A 16,743-nucleotide genomic window follows, 5' to 3' on the forward strand; every position below is an offset into this window, starting at 1 on the left:
TTACAGACTCCATGTTTATTTTATGGGTACTTAAGAGCGTAATGCTACCTGCTGTCACAATGCTTCCTGTAAAGCGGTCTGAAAATCTTCATCAGTAAACATCATTGCCGTTCATCCATCGATGAAGCATCGGCCCAGTTTGCCGCATCCGCCAGGTAGGCAGAGACAGCTGGAGCTCCAGGCGGCGTGACAGCAGTACGGAGTAAGTGGCGGGCAGGGGTCTCGAGGATGGCATGGAATAAAATCCACTTTCCCTATAAATCAGAACACGTGCATGTATCGGACACTTAAGTGCCATAACAGTGCTCATACATGAACAAACGCTTCAAGCGTTTCATACCTGCGGACTCCCCCCCCCCCCCCCCCCCCCCAATGCTCCTCTGAGTCCTCTCAATGCATATAAACACAGAGGGAATACTGGGCCAAAAATACAGAGCAATTATATTCATCATTGGCATACGTGGTGGTAGGCACCTAAGCACATAACTATTGTCACCACGTTCACTTTGTAACCAATAGTTGTGCCTGCCCACAGGCGTACAATTGGGTACCCCTGTAGGTACGTACCCAAACTTTTTGTCTTGCTGGCTCCTGCGCATGTCGAGCCAATCTGGAAATGTTTTACAAGTTTTTTGTTCAAATGATAACGCCTGAACTGGGTTCAAAACAACTGAATGAAACATGCACCAGCTCTGAAAAGAACAGGGTGTCCCGCATAAAAGTTGAAGAACGTCCTCTCCAATAATGGCAAGTGTAATTGTCGCACAATCGTTGCTGAGCTGGTTATGCAACGCGATCAGCGGCAGCGCTAGTTATCAGTGATACCTCCGTAAATTTTACTAAGTTGTTTTCCTTTGAATTGCACCACATTCTAAGCTGAATTAACCACATTCTAAGCTTTTCAGAAACAGACAGCTCACGCTAACTTGAAATGGGAAGTCATTCATCCACGGAAAATTATTTTGAATCTACGAAATATGTATTGTCTTTTTTATTTTAACACCAAAGACGAATATCCAAGTCACCGAAATACGGGGAGAAATCAGATTCTGGGCGTAGATTAGGGCAACCTTTCCGGCTGAATCCCTAATCCTGTTTTGGAAAGTGGCATCACTGGTTACATACCATGCGTTACGTCATAGGTTGATAGCATAGCTTCCACAAGACACATGATTCCATGTTGTGAGCGGCAGGCATCACTAAACCAACTCGCAGATAACAAATTACGCGCGTGACCTCAATGAATCAGACTACACACCCATACACCTATATTTCTTGGCGCAACGGTGATTTGTGCTGTTCTTCGCACCAATCGTGAACCCACCTGACAGCACTTTTCCAAGTACACTCAAACCGAGCAGTAAGCAGAGGAGTCGCATGGCTGGCGTGGCGCTCTCGACACGCTGCGCCTTCAGCCGGGCTCTGCCGATCGGCGACGCCCTCAGGCTGGACGCCCCGGCGGGGTTTGAGCGGGTCGTCATGGAGCGGGCGCTGTAGGGCACCTCACCCGGCACGTGACTGTCACGTGACTCAGACCCGCGGGTGGTGGACGGGCGACGGGCGCAACCGTCATTCAGCGCTTGACAGGACCCTGACGACCTATATGCGGGCCTCCAAACGAAAGGGTTTCAAAGGCGCTGAGCTTCTCACGTTGAGGTGATGGCTATTTGTAGTGCAACGTTGGTTAAAGTTTGAATGCGATCATTTCAGTGAACGCCTGTCTCCAAAGATCTTTTACACTATTAAACCAAAGGCCTGGATGAAGGCATGAATGAGGTGCTAGGCACGGCAATAAATGTTCTCTCAGGCCATAGCTAATGTGTGCGTGCGAGACGAAGCTCTTAATACGATAGGGATAATCCCGTCGTGCACTATTTGACATCACCGCTATTTTGCAGTGCGCTGGGTTTTAGAGGTCGTCATGGTATCAGAATCTTATGGCGTCGCACTCACCAAATCAAATGACTTGGTGTTTGTTAATGTCAAGATGTCTGCACGAATTACCGCCTACGTGCAGAAAATGCGGGCTCACCGAAGACCATTCCGTAGCTCTCAGTCAATTTTCTCAACCACATAGTATGACGTACTGCAACCATATATTACACAGACAATCATCAGCGGCCGCGTAGGTCAAACATGTCCACGGGTAAGCGCGCCGCTTCTTTCCACGAGCATACAAAACGGGCTGATGAGGAGACACCTCATCTCTTCCCCGGTGTTCAGCGAACTATTTAGGCGAGAACCGTAACGAACCGAGAACCATGGTGACCGCCCTCTGTTCGCGCTGCAGGCTTCCAGCTCAAGCCGGCGACGCTGCCGGAACTGTCTCGGTGCGCCCATCGCACGAGTGCTCTCGCGTGCGGCGGGGCTGGACGAGGTACCACTTACAGCTGCGCGTCTGTGCTATGCTGTCATTGGACCGCACTTGTTAGCTTGTACTTTGCGGCCGGTGTTTGCCGACCAATGAAAGCCGGCATGTGTCGCACCGATGCTTAACCCAGCCGTGCTGTCCAGTGACAGGCCTATTTCCCCGCTCACTGTGCTTTTCAGGATTCTGGGATTGGCAGTCTGTAGCCAACTGAGCAGGTGCCTGCTATCGACCGGTCCACTGAGCCCATCCCAGCATGCGTGCCCCCGGGGCATGCCGCTCAGAGCATGGCGCTCCATTGAGGACGCCGTGTTCGGCGCTGTCGAGCGCCTGGTCACCGACGTCGCCAACGGATTGATATCGTCGGTGAGAACGATCGATCTCCCGAAGGCGTTTAACAGCGTCGACGTTGGCGTCCTTCTCACTTAGCTGTCTTGGTATGACGTAGCTGGCACTGGTTGGTTTAGGAGTGGTCGCGAGCAGATTGTACGTAGCGGGTGGCTCGCCCTCCCGATGTCGTGCGGCGTGCCCCAGGGCTCGATCATTTGTCCCATTCTCTTCATGTTGTTCACTTATGATCTGTCTAGATATCTGACACATGGCCGCCCCACTTCATTCGCTGATGATACAATGTGCCTTGACGGTGTGCGTTCTGATTGGCCGGATCTTGATGCCCTCAAAAACACACCGTGGTTTGTGTTAGCTCTTCCCAAAATGAAAGAGGCATATGACTTTCTTTCGTTGCATCCAAACAAAACTGAAAAGCAGCCAACTTTAACTTTGTTATCAACGGAACGGCCGTGCACCCTTCCAAAACCTGAAGATTCAAAACCCGTACGTTGTGGCGACCTCCGGCCTGTCCTCGTGCGCGCACGTCATGCGTGTAGTTCAAAGATAAAACGTCATCCTTGCCTCTTTGTACAGCCTTCGGCATAAGTTCTCGTTGGAAGTCATCAAAATTAGTATCCATGCGCACGCATTTCTTCACATCATGTACTGTCCGCGTGTGGGGTGTCAAGGGTCAGTTGCCAGGGGTCGTGTGCCAAGGGTCAGTTGCATAGTAAATACAAAAACGAAATCAGTTTGCGTATGGAATCACCAATGGATAACAATTTCCATATGATCGCGGGTCTGAACTCTGTTGGATGGCCATGGATCGAGAGCCTGGTGGTTCAACGTGACGCAGTCAAGGTTTTCAGGGCACCGTCGCCGGAGGACGCGGCTGTCGATGTCCGAGCGCCGTCTACAAGTCGTGCCGTCGTGCCCTCGTGTAAGGTCAGTGCTCCCGGCAGGCGTAGTCTTCACCTTCGCAAGTGGAGGCAGGCTTCGATATGGGGCGTCTTTTCATATCGCGCAGCCTCTGCATGGAATCGCATGCCATCATCTTTAGCACTGTCGCCACGCTGAGCGCCTTTAAGACTGCCATATGTAATACGTGAGGAACACCTGCCATCCAGGTCTGTTTTTACGTGTACGACATATTGATAGTTCTTAGCTTAACATTTCCACTTGACTGCAAAGGTTTGATTCTTGTCTGTCCTGTGTAACGGCCAGCCTAAGTGCAGTGTGTCCCTTATTTTTTACGCGAAGGAGTAAAACCCACTTTGCGAATTGCAGCAAATAAACTGAACTGAGCTGAACTAGAGCTCCGTCCGTCGCTGTACTAGTGGCTCCGTCGGACGCCACCGGAGACAGCGGACACCAGGAGCCTGACCATTCCGACTCTTCCGGATCGAGATGATATGGCAGGTGAATATGTACATTTGTACACGTGCAGTCAGTGAACTGAGTAACTGAGGGAAACGATGAATAACAAAACACACAAAAAGCGGAACGCTAGTTGTGAAAGGTCATCAATTTAATTGATGCAGTAATGCAGTAATGCGAACAGATTGAACGCACGCCTGGATGACCTAAGCATTAACACGCGTTTCGGTGGTAATGCGGGTGCTCGTTTTGAAATAATGCCAAAATTATTCGAGATCTGCATGAGCGGAATGTGACGGAGAAAGAGGGTCAGAATCGAAAAATCTAAGCAAGCAGCGCCATGGGCATTCGCTCCAAGACAACAAATGGGCGGAATCTAGGTAAAGCACATTTCCGCTCTCCCTCGCCAGTTCCCGAGACAAATACCTGGCCGATTCAGGAAACCTTTGGAGCCGCTCACTAGCATGGCAATCCGCAACGTGCGAAACCAAACACCGAATTTTACCGTTCTCGTTTAAAGTTTGGATTGTCAGCGTCTGTAAAGGGTAAGTGGTCTCAGAGAAAACACACCAAGAAAGTGCTGCTTATGCATGCAAGGACCGACTTTCCACACGTCTGCCGTCTGCGGTTGTTGCCCAATGACACATCTTGTTGGGTACTAAATGCGCTTGTTTTGTCACGCAGCCATTGGAAGCCTATACACAATTTGTCGCGTGGTTTGGTATCCATAGAACCGATGTGCGTTGAAGATACACACATAAACTCCCAGGAAGAAATCAGAAGTCACCCGATAAACTAGAAAAAGTTGGTGAGTACATGCGGGATGCGACGGCACCGCAGGACCAAGTAAGGTAGCAGTTGAATCAACTCTCGCATGAAAAGGGATACACTGTTACAGGCATCGCCTACGGCCTCATTCGCGGGGAAGCCTTCAGCCTAAATATCAGCCAAAAGCAAACTGATTAGTATAGTTCTTCAACATGACAGTTCTGAAATCACGTGCAAATAGTGGCCAGGCACCATTAGCTTGACGCTGAATGCCGTGAAATATTGAACTCTGGGGTTTTCTCACCTGTTGCTCACATTATGTGAAAGCTAATCCGATGATTACATCTTTCATTGCCGCTGGCCAAGAGATAACTCACCGGTTACGCGGCCACGGCCACACCATGACCGGCTCCGGAGACTACGAGCTGGGATGTAACGGTTACGGTGGTTACTGCGGCGACAGCGACTTCGGGGGCTATTGGGGGTACGGTTGTCCACCAGGAGCCTGCGACGGCTGCAGATAGCTCTGAACGCTGCGGCAGATACAAGATGCGTTCTCCCCTCCCCCCTCCCCCCTCCTCCCCAAGAATGTATAACGAACGCGACGGAGCTTATGGCGAACGCTATTTAACAATGTATCGACGGGAATGTCTTAAAGCCAATTTGTTGACGATTTTCACGTGATATTTCCGTGATGAGCGCGTTCACGGTCAATTGATGAGCCCCGTCGACGCTTACCCGTTTCATACTGCCTGGCTGGTAAAAGAAAGGAAACCTCATATTTTGGATGAATATTATCTCAATAAACTGAGCCATGCCTTTTCATGATCCGACCTGCGCGTGTTCCTGTAGGTTATTGCATTTGAAGCCGGCTTCGGAAAAGGTGGCATTGCCTGCTTCCCGGTTGGTTCATTACCAGGGCACCGAGGGGTGGTGCACCTACGGGCTGAGATCGCTCTGAGGTTTGTAAAACTAAGATAAGGATACAATGAAGGGCAATAAACACGCAAAGAAACCACTGAATTAAATCACTCAAAAAGGAAAGCGTGGCTAAGCAGTTTTCACATGGTTGCGCATGATCGTCTGCACGCATTGGTCTGCTGCCTTCTGACAGCTGCCCTTTGTTGCGACAGCTGGTCTTTCCATTGATAGCTGACCTCTGTTTCGAGCCCGCAGTTGTCAAAACAAGAATGTCACCAATCGAAATTTCCCCGTAGGCAGTGCATACGTTGGCCAGCCGCCGACGTAAACAAGCAGCAGTCGGGCATGAATGCCACTGTGCAATACAGACGGTGTCACAGTGATTCATATGCCACGATAACCGATGCCTCACCTGCCGCCACATATGCGCGTTTCTGTCCAAAATAAGATTATGAGTCTTTAACCTCTAGTGGCTGGAATGTTACAGTGTCCAGGTAGCGCGCTTTGTGTTAAAATGTGCATTGCGGCATAAGCTCCGTAGACCTGGCACCAAAATGGCACTTTACTTTGCCAGACCGAGCGTGTCAGATCAGCTGTAGTAAAGAATCTAAAGTGACCATAGTGCCTAAGCGCTGCAAGAGACCTAACATCAATAAAACTTGTTCTTTCCAACGACTAGACTGGTATCGTAAGGAGCAGCGTATCGACAACCTAGGCAATGGAAATCACTGCACGGAAACTGAAAGCCTCGTCTCCCCTGAAAAACTGAAAGACCCATTTCATTTGCCCACAGATATTTAATTCACAATGAAGACCACACTCGCTGAGGTTATCTGATCACAGTCACTTCCTTCTTACAAAACTGTCTTGATCAATCCATCACGTCAGCCACGTTTCCTGAGTGCAGTTAGCGAGAGGGGCAAGTGGCACAGGATCAGGTTTCCCGGGGTAAACTGAAGGGAGTGGGACAAACCGGCCAACGGTCTGCATACGTTCGTCAGTGGGCAGGCACGAACATGGCAGTGTCCACTGGAATGTGTGGTTCTTGAAAATGACGGTTTTGAGGTCCTATGTGGTGTACCCGAGATTGGGAGCCTCTTGAAAGTGAATCTCATGATTCCATGAAGAAGGTTTTTGGTGCCCCTTCGCCGAAGGGGCCAATCCAAGGTTTCGTCAGGATGGAAGGCAAAACAACTGTGACACCCCTGTATTTTGGTGTCCCTGGAAAAAAGGGCTTCGGGGTTCATTGAAGGGCCAGATAGGATCTGGTGGCTATAGAAAATAAGCGCTATGGTGCTCCAAAAGGAAGGTTTTTAGTGCCCTTCTCTCCGAGTAGGACGGTCCATAGTTTCATCGGGCCCAAGGGCACAGAAATTGCGGTGTCTGTGGATTTTGGACATTTTTAAATTGAAGGTTTTGGGCTCTAGAAATGACCCGCTTAAATTTGGTGTCCACTGAAAAAGGCCGGGGTACACGGAAATGCAGATTTTGGTGCTCCTCGCCCAAGGGGGCGATCAATCATTTTATTAGGGAATGGGCAACAACCCTGCACCCATGAAGTTTGATACCTCTTGAGAGTAAAGGCTTGAATACCTTATGGTGCCGTCTCGAATTGGTGCCCCTTGGTGCCTCTTGGTGTGGCTCCTCAAAAAAGGCTATGGTGCCCGGAACTAAAGGTTTTGGCGCTCCCTCGTCCAATGGGCTGATTCGGGATTCGTCAGGTGACTCCGCACGGACGTTGTGGTGCCCCTGAACCCCCATACCCAGGATATTTTGGTGCTGCTTTGGGGCACTAAAACCTCACGGGGCCAGGGAGAAGGTACGGACCCATGACGCCCTCTGGAAACACCTCTGATAGTGGGAGGGTATTGGCATAGGCGGCGAATGCATTGGGTACAGGAAATCTTATCCGTGAAAACCTCTGCCTAGACGCTGTACACGCCAGATCAGGTCGCGATTTTGAATGATTTGTATTGCGTGTTGCAAAGTACTCATGCTAATATTCAGAATCAACTCGCTAATGACGATGCATTCAGCGTCCTCTTTTTAAATCCCTTAATGCTTTGGGCTATAGGTGGCCTTCGAAGGTCGGGAAGCCAACATGATCACCCATAGCTGACGCTCTGGCAATTACGAGACAGTTTTGTATGTTGAATCGGCGTATTGCTGACGGATTTATACGAAACCGCGTTGCTTATGCCTAGCGGCCTGAAGGCTTACCGTGACCTTTGGAGGGCTGGCAGCAAAAGCGCACATAGTCGACATCACGGCGAGCACTGGGCGTTTTTATATGCACTTATGGTGGACTAATGCATAACAGCCTACTTACCCCGCATAACTCGAAGGCTAGCGACCTTCAGAGGCAAGGAAGGCAAAGACGTATGTACCTAACAAGCAGCGATCATGGCGAGAAAATGGCCGTTTTATGAATTCGATTCGATTGATTGTTTGAAAGGGTACGTGGTCGCCGCGCTTGTTGCCTGTGATTACCTGGAGGCCGTATGATGACACCTGGAGGTCAGGTTACCAAACTCGTGCACATATTTGAAGTCATGGCGAGCATGCGGCCATTTTCAGTGTGGTCCGCAGCCTCAATGACGGAGTTACCTTAAGCCTTCATGATACGTGACCGCATTTTCGGCGCATACGAATCTGAATCCGAACGTGAATTTGTTGTTAACTATACCATCGTGGTGGCCGCGTACCCGGTGCATTCCTATACAGAGGTACGTCACACAACACCTCGTTCATACACATCGGGCGGTGGACACCAGCCAGATCGGAATATGAGGAGGCGAAGTGTACATGCCAGAGTGTGCTTCGGTACAGGTGGCAGATGCAGATGCCACATTACGCAAGACGCATCTGTATTTTGCCGGCAGCATTATAATACATCACGTGGCCAACACGTGGTGTATTATACTGCTGCCGACGCTCAGCGGAGTCAGGTTTTACTCGGCTCCGGGGTCGCCGGCATAGCGGAATGCTCTTTCATCCCGAGCGCACCTCGGCTCCTCTGGTGTGTGTGCTGAGCCTAGTGATCTCCGTGTGCATGATTCAGGCACGTAGTTGCAAACATAAACCGAAGTTTGGTCATGTGCCTCGGGGCGCGGCTAGTTTTCGTGAGTGGATTCACTCCATGCATTGTCATAGCCTCTGTCGATTTTGCGAAATGTTGGGTGCAGGCTGCATCCTCCCAAAACAATGACGTTTTACCCCTGGTTGCAATGTGACAAAACAATAATATTTTCCTCGTGCACACGGTCCTGGCCGTCCCGTGTCCTGCCCAGCCTCGCCGCGTTCACTGCGTGCGGGCTACGTGCGCCGCACACTGGGGTCGAGAGTATGTAACTGCCTGGGATGGGTGGGCCTGCGGGGTGGGACGGTCGGGTCAGGGCTGAACCTCGATGACCCCGTCAGCTGGACCGGGCGCCGGGCGTCGTCTGAACGCTGCGACGCACCAGCGGAGGCCGGGCGCCAGCAGGTCTGCCAGCGACAGCACGGAGACCCCCAGCAGCAGGCCGATGTAGCCGCCCATCTCGCTGACCAGGCTGATCAGCGGGTACGACCGGCGCTCCGTCGCCACAATTTCCGGGACCTGAGCAGCCATGATGTTGATGACCGAGTGCTTGCCGTGTGATTTAGATGCACGTTTGATGTCACGGTCTACGATGTGGCGCTGATGCTTGCAGGCTGGCAGACAATGACAGCCTTCCAGGTGTTTTGCGAAGTCTATTGGCATGTGCAGCTGCCGCCTGGAACATTCGGTCAGATAGGGGAAGTCCTCCAACATATCCGGTGCCGAGCAGTTCGCCTTGCTTGTCCAGAGTTCGTAGTAACAGTACAGTACACACATATCGTAGTTGTAGTCAGCCGCCGATTTGCACCTTTTACGGCGCAGGCTTTCCCTGTCGAGGATACGCGATGCCACAAAAACATTGGCGACTTCGTCAGTGCGCAGAAAAAACAGCCGATCGGTATCCAGCGCTTGAATCCCGAGGTTATCGAACACTGGGCGCCGTCTTGGATGGATGCCAAGAACGTGATCCCATCCGGCAGAAGTGTTCGCTCTCCCTTTCATTGATATGGTCATTTTCGCGCTCCTTGTGCTGCTCATGCCAGCCACCTGTCTCCAGGTGACGTTAGGGGTGAAGGTGTGGCACAAGATCGCCACCTCTCGCGTGACCCAGGAACGCCAGGCCCCGGCTTTGACCGGAGCGTGACCTCCCGGGTAGCTGATGTTGACATCTGTGTAGCAGCCGGGGTAGCAGCTTTTCATTTGAGCGCCCAGGGGAACACCAGTCAGCCACCATCTCTCAGCGATCGTGGCGTTCTTCAGACGGCGGATCTTCTTGCTAGGAAGGTCGTAGGGATGGCCGCAGATGGTGATGCTGGGCACAGCAACGTCCTGTCGAGGCGTGAAGGAGAGCACCATGGAGACGGGCTCGCTGAGGTACAGCTGCAGCAGCTGCAGACACTGGCAGATGGCCAGCACGGCACAGCCGAGCACCAGCAGGCGGCGGGCGCTGGCCACCGGAGTCGGTCGCCAGCAAGCTGACCTGACCATGACGCCGAGAGCGCTGCGTCCGCTTCACTGCGGCGTACCGCACTATACTGATCCGCGGCCTCGACAGCTTTGTAACCTCCCTGAGGTAGGTGGATCATTGATTTGAGACGCGGCCCGTCGACCAGCGGCGTCTGCTGCAGCGGATGCAATGCCAGCTGCAGGGGAAGCAAACAGTGGACACAATGTCGACTGCGGTGAACACAACACGGTGCCGGCCGCCGTGAACACACCGCCTGTTGCGGTGGTGGGGTTTTAGCGTCCGCAGACGTGGCGAGACACGTTCATGTAAAAGTGGGGAGACTAAATCGATGCTTGTTTGGCGGCGGCATTCCCGCTGTCAGGTTCAGTGTTCGCGAGTGAAGGGCAAAGGATGATAAATATCCAAGCCAGCCTTAGACGTGTAGCACGCCACTCTTGCATGCTGTGTGCTCGCCGTTAAACATGATGACGTGTGCCGAACTCGTAAGATTCGAACGTCTGCGAAAATACCCCAGAAAATACTACTTTGTTGGACAAGGAGCGAAGCAAAAATATCGACGGGCAGTGCCGGCCTTCCGAGCGTTCCTTCAGTACCAAAAAAATATTCACAGCCAAACACGGATATCATGGCATTATGAGCGTGATAATAAAATATTTACAGCAATGATAATATTGGTTGTGTAATGAAGTCATGCCATTAACCTAGCCACGCCAATGATTCGAGTGTCCCAATATGTTCTCTGTTGCCTCCCTGCCGATCGTTAGAGCGATTTATTTGCCCTGTGGTGCAAGAGTGGTTTTCACAATCTTGCTCTTGGCACCGCATTTCATGCACTGCATGGCAAAAGGCTTTTGCCAACGCCTCACGTCGTCGTCGAAAGCGGCGTTGTCAGAGGGCCGCATGGAGTGGAAATATAAGTCACCCCCAGTGGTGTGTGTGTGTGTGTGTGTGTGTGTGTGTGTGTGTGTGTGTGTGTGTGTGTGTGTGTGTGTGTGTGTGTGTGTGTGTGTGTGCGTGTGTGTGTGTGTGTGTGTGTGTGTGTGTGTGTGTGTGTGTGTGTGTGTGGGGCGGGGGGGGGACTATAGCCATTTTTAGATACTTCTTTACTCGATACTCGATACTTAGATACTCGATAAGTCCCGCGTTGGACCGCCCGGGGTCAAGGGCACATGTGCGGCCGGCCTCAGGTGCCGCCGACGCTGGTAGCAGTGGAGCGGCAAGTGCGTGCTGGCCAAAAAGGGCGGAAAGTCCTCAGCCCGCCGCACGATGTGAGCCGTCTCTGGCAGATCTGAGGCGGGCTGCCGTCCCAGTGCTAGGTTTGCGGCGGGCTGCCGTCCCAGTGGCAGATCTGAGGCGGACTGCCGTCCCAGTGGTATATCTGCGGCGAGCTGCCGTCCTAGTGGCAGATCTGAGGCGGACTGCCGTCCCAGTGGCAGATCTGCGGCGGACTGCCGTCCCAGTGGTATATCTGCGGCGAGCTGCCGGTCTGATCTTCTACATGATGAGGGCTTGGCTGACGCTTCCAAAGGCGCTCCGGGCACGGGAAAATGCACTACGGACTAAGTTTAAAAGAACGGGCGTCGGAACGAACAGCAGATTGCAGTCACACTATGTGAAAAGTATCACACCTGATCATTTCGGTATACTTTTGATGGTGGCTTAAACTGTCCATCGCGAATCGTCTGTTAAGGTTTGGCTAAATGAAAAAGGACGACTGGCAAAACGGACCGATGTCGCATGAATTAGAAGATGCCGTGGCTCTCCATGTATATTGTCAATCGCTGGTAGGTCGTTTGATCCATAAATTATTCGAAATGCCGTCACCTGTTGTCAACCAATCATAGCCGACTTAAGTGCTGTCTGTTTCATTTTCTTAAGCTTACTAAGCCCATCCATCGTGGTGTTCAGCGTTGCGAATATCGCTTGCTACGTTCGACTGACTTTAAGGCGTAGAGTTTCAAAATGTTTTCCAAAATGTGGGCTCCAGAACAGAGTTCCAAAAAAAGAGTTCAAAAAGCAACAAGAGAGCATCTGGTCCCTGGTCAAATCCCTATGTATGACGTGCATACCTGTCATGCATCCTTATGTTACTCCCCATTGCATATTTTTCATGGTCGTATTTTCCACAGCTGCTCGCCGCCTAGTTTTGCGACCTGTGTCTGTATCTAATAAGCAATGAATGAATATACAAAGTACAACTAAACCGAAAACTGGGTGGTCGACATACGCGTCAAAACAAGAACTGGCTTGAAGTCAGGTGAATGCCATTGCCCTCTACGTAATGCCGTGTTAGGACATTATCGGGTGGCCTCAAGGCGTTACCCCGTGTCTTACGACGGCCATTTGGTGGACTGGAACAAAACGTAAGCCTCATGCATGTACTTAACACAACATAACCGCCGCCGAGGTAAGGCCGAGGGCGGCCGAGGTGCGACAGAGGGGGGCCGAGGTGTGGCCGAGGGCGGTTGAGGTGTGACATAGGGTGGTCGGGATGCGGCGGATGGCGGCCGACATGCGGTGGAGGGCGGCCGAGATGCAGCCGGTAGCGCAGGCAGGGGGGGGGGGAGGGCACAGGGGGCACGTGCCCCCTCTCCCCCGCGGGTTTTGGGGAGCCCTTCAGGACCCTCGGGATCTACGATTAAGGGCCCAGTTTAAGGGCTTAAAGGCTCTGAAAGGCCGATCGGAGGTTGTATTCAGGGGCCCGGATAGCAGGGCCGGGCTCCTCGTTTCCATCCAGAGGGCCCTGCGCGCTGACCAGGAGCCCCCTGAGTCGATAAGAGCCTATATGTCGGTCAGACACCACCCATAACGCACAGTTGGCTCCGTGTCGGCATGGGCCTGAGCGTCCATTCCCCAAGCAGGGACAGAGCAGGAGCCAGCGATGTACATTGGTCGGGGCCCCAGCGTCTGTCAGTTCCCTACAACGCCTAACAGGGGTTCCTGTATTGACAAGGGACCCGAGTCAGCCAGAGACGGTGTTCGTGGAGGCCCGAAGAGCCAGGAAGGCCCACCGGGACCTACGATCATGGAGATGATTGGAGGGTTTAAGGGCACGAAATGCTGGTCGGGTCTTATTCAAGGACCCCAGCCTGAAAGGACGGACCCTCAAATGACAGTCAGAGGGCTCCTTGCGCCGATCGGGGACCCCTGAGTCGATATGAACCTATATATCGGTCAGGCACTACCGGTACCGCATAAGTCACCTCCGTGCCGGTATGAGCATGAGGGCCCACTTCCCAACCAGTTTCAAAGCCGTTCCCTGTGATTTACACTGTTCGCCGCCCCTGTATCTGTCAGAGCCGGCAGTGCCTAACAGAGGGTTCTGTGTTTGCAAGGGGTCCCAAGCCGACTAAGGGCGGTGCTCGATAAGACCCGAAGAGTGGCCGGGCGGCCCAGCGAAAGCAGCGATCAATGACTCAGTTGGACGGCATAAGGCCGAAGGACTGGCTGTAGTGCACGTAAAAAATTGCGACCCGTTGGTCAGTCGTTTGCAATATCAGTCAGAGGTCCTCTTACACTGCTTGAGGACTTCCTGAGACAAAGCGGCCATCTCAGTTGTTGGAGACCATGTAACGCCTGAGCAGGAGCAAGACCGGGGCCACGACTTGTATTGGTCTGGGTCTCCGAAACAATGGTTGGGGTCCCTGTGTCGGTCAGCGGCCCGCAATGCCTAACAGGGGGCCATGTGTCGGCTAAAGGCCCCGATTCGGCTACAGGCTTTGTTTGAGGACGTCCGAAGAGGAGCCGAAGGGCCCCACGGGACTGAAGATCAAGGGTCCGATTGAAAGGCTGAAGGGCCAGAAGGGCCGCTGTAGTTAACATAAAGTACTTAATCCCCCCTGGCCGTGATCTCAAATGCCAGTTATAGAGTCTCTTGTACCGATTGGGGACCCCGGAGAAAGAGTGTTCCTCTTTTTCGGCCAAAGATCGCCAGCACCGAGCAATCGGCTCCGTGTCGGCCTGAGCTCTTGAAGCCCATTACCTAAGCAGGGACAGGGTCGATCCCACGATCAGCAGTTTCCGGGGCGCGTGCAACAATGCGGGGCTCCTGTATAGCTCAGGGGTAAGTGCCTAACAGTGCGTTCTGTGTCATCAAGGACCCTCGAGTCGGCCAGGGGAACATTTGCTCAACCGGGACGTGGAGGACAAAACACTCAATGACAGAGGGCCTCCTGTGTTGGTCGGGCACTCTGGAAATTAAAGAAAACGTCCTAACTTGTGATGAGTATTGGTAATAAGACAATGGAAGGATCCCGTGCCAGTCATGGTTCCCAGTACCGAACGGTGGGCTCTCCAACCCAATTCCAGGATTGGCCCGTTAAGCGAACTGGAGTCTATGCGTCAATTATTGGACCATCTGCGGCTATCAGGGATGTTGTTGCGTCAGTGAGGGCTCCTGCGTCGATCCGGGCAAACTGCTTGGGTCAGAATGCCTCCAGCATCAGGAAAGACTAATGTGATATGATGTATCCTTCTAAGGACCTCCAGATCGACCATGGGGTCCCGCCCGTGTCGTCAGAATGACAGCCGGACGACACACCGCGATGGAACGGAATGTCCCTTCAGTTCCTCACCGGGAACGGGAATGTGCTCCCCTCTGTGTTGAACGTCCTAATCTACAAGTAACACCACGTGTCCTGCGCGAGAGCAATCGTCCTGAAATGGTGGTTCTGAATGTCTTTCAAAATTAATTCGTGCCGTCCAAAGATAAGACTGGTAATATCTTCTTTACAGCTTTGAGATTTTTATCTGGACGGATGGACAGTTAAAGCACGGCGAAAAATAGCGATTCTTCCTTAATCCCTTCCAGTTCCACCACCAGATTCCAAATCCAAGGATTGTGCTGGCGAAATCTACTCCCAGACTACCTTCTAAATGCACGATTTAATGTCCTTAAGTGTTGAAAGGTATTTCTTTCAGGACGCATCATCATTCGCGCCCACCCATTAGGCACGGCTTAATGTTAACCATAGGGTCAACGCTGCGCGGGCTGGGACTACAGCGCCTGGCGTCGAGGTTTTTGTTTTTAAGATGTGCAAGCGCGCATGTTTAAAACTGCATACATAAGTTACATCACGAATCGATTCTGACGGAATGTTGAATATTTACGGACAAACATTGCTTGGCCATGTTAAAAAATTGTTGACCCGTTTCGATCTACAAACTGCATTTACAGGGTCCCAAAATCTATGTGGAACTCATATAAAAATTCTGACAGGCTTCTGAGCTTTTTCGGTTTAGAAAGAGTCTACTGGACCATTGTAACATGGAGAGCGCAGGCAACTTATTTCATGCGATCGTTTAACCCATGATTTTTCTGTTTAACTACAAAGTTTAGTCAGAATTTAACTCATAGTAGCTTCTGTCTTCTATTCCAGTTAGAAAAGAAAGAATGAGAATTAGCTTGATCTTATTTGACTTTGGGTCAAATAAGATCAAGCTAGGTTAAACTCCGGATTGGTGCCTAAAGCGCACTCAGACCTCCTCATCCTACTCCCTTGAGCCCAGATACCTGCTTTGAGCAAAAGGTCACTGACGGTCATTTTACCTCAGTGACCTTCCTTGGCTTTTAATACGTCATGGTGACCAAAAATGTAGGATATAGTTTTGGTTATCAAGTTTTAATAAGTTTCAGAAGGAATACGCTAGGCGGTTTTCTCCTAGACACAAAATGTAAATGTGAGTCATTTTAGGGCAATACCTATTCTGCCCTTTAAGAAGTACATGATAGACGCCTGTTGCGATCCGTCTTACGAAGAAATTCTAAATGAGCTTCAAAGCTACCTCATCAAGTAAACTCTCTACTAAAAAAGCAGGTGGGTTTTAACCTCGGTTTGACGCTCATACCTGACCCAAGGTCAATGCAATTCGTCGAAGTCCTAAATTCAATTGCTTTGTCGCCTAATGAGTTGCATGAAAAATAAATCGGTCAGTCTAGTACTCCGTTGTCGCATGAGATTGAACGATTGCCAGGGGACTGCCTTAACTGGCAGCTATGGTCTGACTTTAACCTATCATAGGTCAGAGTCCTTGACAGGTACACCTAGATATAGCGGGAAATTGATCCCCACCCAAGCGCGTGTTGAATTATTAAATTGTCATGTCTGTTTTTAAACCATAAGCCATCTTCGGAGAATATAACTCCAGACATCTCAAACTGGGCGTCATAACTTTGAATTTCGTCGCTGGGCCGACCGGCCAGTAATGGCTGCAACGCTGTCGGTGTCGACCGAATAGAAATATTTCTTAATCTGGCCATTGTCTTGTACTGACAGCTCAACATGCAGTATGAGCGCCGTCGAATACACAAAATCGCACTGTTTATGCATATGGTCACACCCGCCGCGCACGAGTAAAGCAATTTAAACTGGACGCCGCAACTTCGCAAATCTCAGCTGCGGCGGCACTGAAGATCGCAGCCGGCCAGCCTGC

General features: G+C 51.4%; 1 long non-coding RNA gene across 1 annotated transcript; it reads right to left on the reverse strand.

The window, feature by feature from the left end:
• LOC119099258 (uncharacterized) lies at window positions 1-1,448 on the reverse strand. Its single transcript, XR_005094331.1, has 2 exons — window positions 1,325-1,448; window positions 1-254 (listed from the first exon to the last, which is right to left on the reverse strand). It is a non-coding gene; the product is annotated as an uncharacterized LOC119099258 (long non-coding RNA).
• Window positions 1,449-16,743: the final 15,295 nt, after the last annotated feature.

Source organism: Pollicipes pollicipes, unplaced genomic scaffold (genome assembly GCF_011947565.3).
Source record: "Pollicipes pollicipes isolate AB1234 unplaced genomic scaffold, Ppol_2.1 Scaffold_4740;HRSCAF=5597_pilon_pilon_pilon, whole genome shotgun sequence".
NCBI lineage: Eukaryota > Metazoa > Arthropoda > Thecostraca > Pollicipedomorpha > Pollicipedidae > Pollicipes > Pollicipes pollicipes.